The following is a 6594-nucleotide window of genomic DNA, read 5'->3' as shown; positions in this document are numbered from 1 at the left end:
CACTCTCATCTTTTGACCTCTGGGTCAGGAACTTTGAGGAAGGATTGCCCTCTGTAGCTTCAGCCACAATGGGCCCCAAGCCAGAGAACCCTCTTACAGCCAGGTAGACTTTTTTTTCCTTTTATTTTCTCTTCTTTTTCTCTTCTTTCATTTGTAAATTTCTCTTTTCTCATTACCATATAAAAACATCCTCAGTCCTACAGACTCCCCACTCTCATCTTTTGACTCCTGGGCCAGGAATTCCAAGAGAGGACTCCCCCCATAACTTCAGCCCGGGGACCCCCAAGTCAGATAATCCTCTGTGAGCCAGAAATGCCCTGATTCCTACTGTCACGCCCACACCAATTTTTTGACCCCTGAGTCATGAACTTCAAGGGAGGACTATCCCCCATATCTTTGGCACCAAGACCCCCAGACCAAAGATCCCTGTGTCAGCCAATAATGCCTCAACCCTACAGACATCCGACTCTTATCTTTCGAGCCCTGGTCCAGGAACTTTGAGGGATGACTGCCCGTTGTAGCTTCAGTCCTGGGACCCAAAGCCAGAGACTCATCTGTCAGCCAGGTACATCGTTTTTTCTTTCTTTTTCTCTCCTTCTCCTCTTCTTTCATTTGTAAAATTCTCTCATTACCACATATGAACGCCCGCCCTCAGTCCTACAAACACCCCACTCCCATCTTTTGACTTCTGGGCTAGGAAACTCAATGGAGTGCTGTCCCCCCCCATAGCTTCTGTCTCGGGACCCCCTTGCCAGAGACAGCTGTCAGCCAGGTACACTTTTTATTTATTTTTTCTTTTTCTTTTCCTCTCCTCTTCTTTCAATTGTAAACTTCTCCCTTCTCATTACCACTTAGGAACGCCCTCAGTCCTACAGACACACCACTCCCATCTTTCAACCCCTGGGCCAGGAACTTTGAGAGAAGACTACCTACCATAGCTTCAGCCCAGGGACCCCCCAATCCAGAGAACCCTCTGTCAGCCAGGTACTCTTTATTTTCCTTTCTTTTCTATCCTTCTGCTCTTCTTTCATTTGTTAATTTCTCTCTTCTCAATATGACATAGGAACACCCTCAGTCCTGTAGACATCCCACTCCCATCTTTCGACCCGTGAGCCAGAAAATTCAAGTGTGGACTGCCTCTCGTAGATTCAGCCCCAGGACCCAAAAGTCAGAGAACCTTCTGTAAGTCAATAATGCTCTTAGTCCTACAGACACCCCACTCCCATTTTTCAAACCCTGGGACAGGACCTTCAAGGGGGTACTTACCCCGGAGCTTCATCCCAGGGACCCCCAAGCCAGAGACCCCTCTGTCAGCCAGGATGTCCTCAGCCCTACTGACACCCCATTTTCATCTTTTGACCCCTGGGCCAGAACCATTGAGGAAGGATTATCACCTGTAGCTTCAGCCCCAGGACTCCAAAGCCAGAGAGTCCTCTTTCAGACAATGACATCCTCAATCCTATAGACACCCCACTCTCATCTTTAGTTCTCTGGCCCAGGAACTTTGAGGAAGGACTGCCCCTCATGGCTTCAGCCCCAAGACCCCCAAGCCAGAGAGCACTCTGTCAGCCAGGTACGCTTTTATTCTTCTTTCTTTTTATCTCCTTCTCCTCTTCTTTCATTTGTAAATTTTTCTCTTCTCATTTGCACATAGGAACACTCGCAGTCCTACAGACACTCCATTCCCATTTTTTGAAACCTGGGACAGGAACTTCGAGAGAGGACTGCCCCCTGTAGATTCAGCCCCGGGATCCCCAAGCCAGAGACTCCTCTGTCAGTCAATAATGCCCTCAAATCCTACAGAAAACTCACTCTGAGGGAACCAGCAGTTAGTGTAATGGCTATGTCGCTGGACTCCCATGTAGTCGCCTGCGGTTCGTGTCCCAGACCTGGTGGCTTAAAACTCATGTCGAGTGTGTGTCCATGTGTGCCCAAGATCCCAATAGGAGAATGGAGGAGAAGTGATTGCAGCATGACCATCCCCTCTGGGGGATGATTTCTCGCTTTCTGTCTTTCTGTCTCTCTCTGTCTGTCTGGCGAGTGCACGTGCCCTATAGCGAAAACCTCTCCAAAAACAAATAAATAAATAAAAAGAAAACTCACTCTGATATTTAGATCCCTGAGCCAGGAACTTCAAGAGAGAACTGCCCCCCATAGCTTCAGCCTTGGGACCCCAAAGCCAGAGATTCCTCTGTCAGCCAGGTACACTTTCTTTTTTCTTTTTTTCTCTCCTCCTCTCCTTTCATTTGTAAATTTCTCTCTTTTCATTACCACATAGGAACACTCTCACTCCTATAGACACCCCACTCCCATCTTTCAGCACCTGGACCAAGGACTTCAAAGGAGGACTGCCCCCCTTAGCTTCAGCTCCAGGACCCCAAAGCCAGAGACAACTCTATCAACCTGGTACACATTTTTTTTCTTTTTATCTTTTTTTTCCTTCCATTTGTGAATTTTTCTTCTCATTAGCACATAGGACCCCCCATTCCCATCTTTTGATCTTTTGACCAGGAACTTCAAGAGAGCTTTGCTTTCTGTATCTACAACATAGGACCCCCAAGCCAGAGAACCCTCTGTCAGTCAAGTACACTTCCTTTTTTCTTTCCTTTTTCTCTCCTTCTTATTTTTTTCCATTTGAAAATTTCTCTTCTCATTAGCACATGGGAATGCCCTCAGAAATACAGACACCCCAGTCCCATCTTTTGACCCCTGGGCAAGGAAATTCGAGAGAGGATTGCCTTCTGAAGCTTCAACCAAGACCCCCCAAGTCAGAGACAACTCTGTCAGCCAGGTACACTTTTCTTTTTCTCTTCTTCTCCTCTTCTTCCATTTGTAAATTTCTCTCTTCCCATTACCACATAGGAATGCCCTCAGTCCTACAGATACTCCACTCCAATCTTTTGACACCTAGCCCATGACTTTAAGAGAGGACTGCCTCCCATAGCTTCAGCCCAAGCACCCTCAATCCAGAGACCCCTCTGTCAGCCAGGTACACTTTTATTTTCCTTTCTTTTCCTCTCTTTCTCCTTTTATTTCATTTGTTAATATCTCTCTTCTCAATACCACATAGGAAAACCCTCAGTCCTATGGACATCCCACTCTTTTCTTTCGACCCCAGGCCCAGGAATTTTGAGTGAGGACTGCACCCCGTAGCTTCAGCCCTGGGACCGCCAAGCCAGAGACCCCTCTGTCAGCCAATAACAACCTCAATCCTACAGAAAACCCACTCTGATATTTAGACCCCTGGGCCAGGCACTTTGAGGGAGACCTGCCCCCCCCATAGCTTCATCCCTGGGGCATCCAAGCCAGAGATCCCTCTGTCAGCCAGGTACACTTTTTTCCTTTATTTTTTCTTTCTCCTCTTCTTTCATTTGTAAATTTCTCTCCTATAATTACCACATAGAAATTTTCTCAGTCCTACAAACACCATACTCCCAACTTTTTACTCCTGAGCCAGGGCCTTAAAGGAAAGATTGCCCTCCCCCTTAGCTTCAGCTCCCTCCCAATCCAGAGACCCTCTGTCAGTCAGGTATACATTTTTTTTTCTTTCTTTTTCTCTCCTCCTTTATTTCCATTAGAAAATTTCTCTCTTCTCATTGGCACATGGGCATGTCCTCAGTCCTACACACACACCACTCCCAACTTTCGATCCCTGGACAAAGAACTTCGAGGGAGGAATTCCCCCTGAAGCTTCAATCTGGGACCCCCCAAATCAGAGACAACTCTGTCAGTCAGGTACACTTTTTTCCCCTTTATTTTTCTCTCCTTCTCTTCTTCTTTCAATTGTATATTTCTCTCTTCTCATTATCACCTCAGAGCACCCTCAGTCCTAAAGACACGCCACTGTGATCTTTCAACCCCTGGCCCAGGAACTTCAAGAGAGAACCACCTCTTGTAGCTTCAGCCCAGGGACCACCAATCCAAGGACCCCTCTGTCACCCAGGTACACTTTTATTTTCCTTGTATTTCTCTCCTTCTCCTCTTCTTTCATTTGTAAATTTCTAACTTCTCATTATCACATAGGAACTCTCTCAGTCCTACCCCTACTCCCATCTTTCGACCTTGGGACCATGGTCTTTGAGGGAGGACTGTCCCCCTTAGCTTCAGCTCCAGGTCTCCAAAGCCAGAGATAACTCTGTCAGCCAGGTATACTTTGATTTTCCTTTTTCTCTCCTTCTTCTCTTCTTCCATTTGTTTATTTCTCTCTTCTAATTTGCACATAGGAACCCCCTCAGTCCTACAGACATCCCACTCCCATTTTTTGAACCCTTGGACAAGAACTTCGAGGGAGGACTGCCCCCCCCATATATTCAGCTCTGGGACCCCCAAGTCAGAAACCCCTCTGTCAGCCAATAACGCCCTCAGTCCTACAGACACCTGACTCCCATCTTTCGAACTCTGGGCTAGGAACTTCAAGGGAGGACTGCCCCCTGTAGGTTCAGCCCTGGACCCTTAAGCCAGAGATCCTTCTGTCAGCAAGGTACACTTTTATTTTCCTTTCTTTTTCTCTCCTTCTTCTCTTCTCCTATTTGTAAATTTCTCTCTTCTCAATAGCACATAGGAACGTCCTAAATCCTACAGATACCCTACTCCCATTGAAAGGTTTTTACTGGCAACTCGCTGAACCTCCTTGTACAGGGAGTGTTATGGCAACAGCGACCCTAATCAACCACAAAAGTCGGTTCTTGATGTAAAATACAAGAGGCTTTATTGCTAGCACACTAGGACTCCCTAGCTATGCCTTGTATGACTGAGAGTGGAGTCCTAGCGCGCTAGCAATAAAGCCTCTTGTATTTTACATCAAGAACCGACTTTTGTGGTTGATTGGGTTCACCATTGTTGTAACACTCCCTGGACAAGGAGGTTCAGCGAGTTGCCAGTAAAAACCTTTCATTTGGTGCATGGGCTGAAACTTATGGCCACCCCACTTCTACAACGTTGGCCTTGGAGGCAAGCCTTTGTCTGTCTACTATCCTTTTATCTGTCTTCTTGTAAAAGTCTGTATCAGGTATTGCAGCTGTTCGGTCTATTGTAAAATAGCCAGACTGTGGTCAGCAGACGTGCCTGGAGAACCACAGGCTGTGGCCCTGTGGGATGCCCAAGGGCAAGGGAAAATCAGGGACACCTGATAGTCTCCTGCAGTTAGGGCACAGAGGCCTTCCGGCCAAAGCCTGTCTGAATCTGTTCTGAAATTGTGAAAGACCTAGGTCGGTAAGTTGCTTTTTGTTTCTCTTGTCCTGTTCTTTGTTCTCTTGCCTGTGTTTTTAACCTATTTACTGACGATGGGACAGACAGTAGTGACTCCTCTAAATTTGACTCTTGGACGTTAGACTGAAGTAAAGGGAAGAGGTCGCGACCTATCTGTAGAAATAAGGAAGGGTCTCTGGCAGAAGTTCTGTACAACCGAGTGGCCCACTTTCAATGTTGGATATGTGTGGTATGTTGTGTTTGTGTATGTTTGTCTGTATGTAGTACCAAATTTATTTAAATGCGCACTTATAAGTTAAAATATGCTCAAATGCTGTTAAAGTTCACATGACTTGTGTAAAAAATCTTTAAAGCTGATTTAGAATTGTTAAATATAAACCAAAACGTCTCAGAGCTGTTAGCCTGTGAATCAAGGGCCTAAATGCCCTCTATCATCAATGGTCATTCTTGGTGCCACATGGACAGTTAAGTTACAAAAAACTGGGGAAAAGGAGAACTCTCTTGTGTCTGGTAATTCAGTCTTTAAATAAGATGAGACTAGATGATATAAGGCTAGGTTGGTTTTCCTTTACTTCGAAGTAAAGCGCCTTAAATAAATAGCCTTGAGATGAGATAAGGCTAGGTTGGTTTTCTTTTACTTTGAAGTAAAGAGCCTTAAATAAATAGCCTTGTTTTTTTCATAAGCAACTCAAATATAATGGTTAAAAACAAATTGTACAAATATAAATGGAGTAAATGTAATTGAACTTGTCATCATTCTTACATTTTTCTACATAGTTTACATTTTAAAGGCATGGGGGCCCTGTGCCAAGGCTGTGACCGGCGATGGGACCTGCGTGGGCCCTCCCAGGTTCAATGCGTCCCCCCTGGGCCCCGCGCCAAGGCAGCGGTGGGTGCCGCCGCCCCCCCCTCTCCAGGGCGCTCCCAGTTTCAATCCGTCCCCCCTGGGCCCCGCGCCAAGGCAGCGGTAGGTGCCGCCGCCCCCCCCTCTCCAGGGCGGTCATGTGGCCTCTGGGCCAGCAAGCTGAAGCCAAAAACAAGGATTAAGAACCTACAACTATATGCAACAGAAAGAATCTTTAGCTGTCTTAAGTCAATTGAGAAATATACTGTATAGAAGGATTTTATCTACCTATGGACAGTGAGAAGATGATGGTTACCAGCCCTGTATTACCTCAGGGAAGAATAGGAACTACCCTACCATTCTTAGGGAAGCCAGATACCCTAGGATAAGTCACACTGCAGATCCCCACAACACCATTCCCGCTAATCACAAGATGGCTGCTGTGCCGCATCAACTGATGGTCAACTCTGATTACCAGAACCGCTTTCCTGAAACTGTATTCCATGGAGACTTACCTACAATTGCGGAACTGCACGAGACAC

The sequence above is a fragment of the Tupaia chinensis genome, unplaced genomic scaffold (assembly GCF_000334495.1).
Source record: "Tupaia chinensis unplaced genomic scaffold, TupChi_1.0 Scaffold149983_1, whole genome shotgun sequence".
NCBI classification, from domain to species: Eukaryota; Metazoa; Chordata; class Mammalia; order Scandentia; family Tupaiidae; genus Tupaia; species Tupaia belangeri.
Note: the sequence above shows the minus strand (reverse complement) of the source record.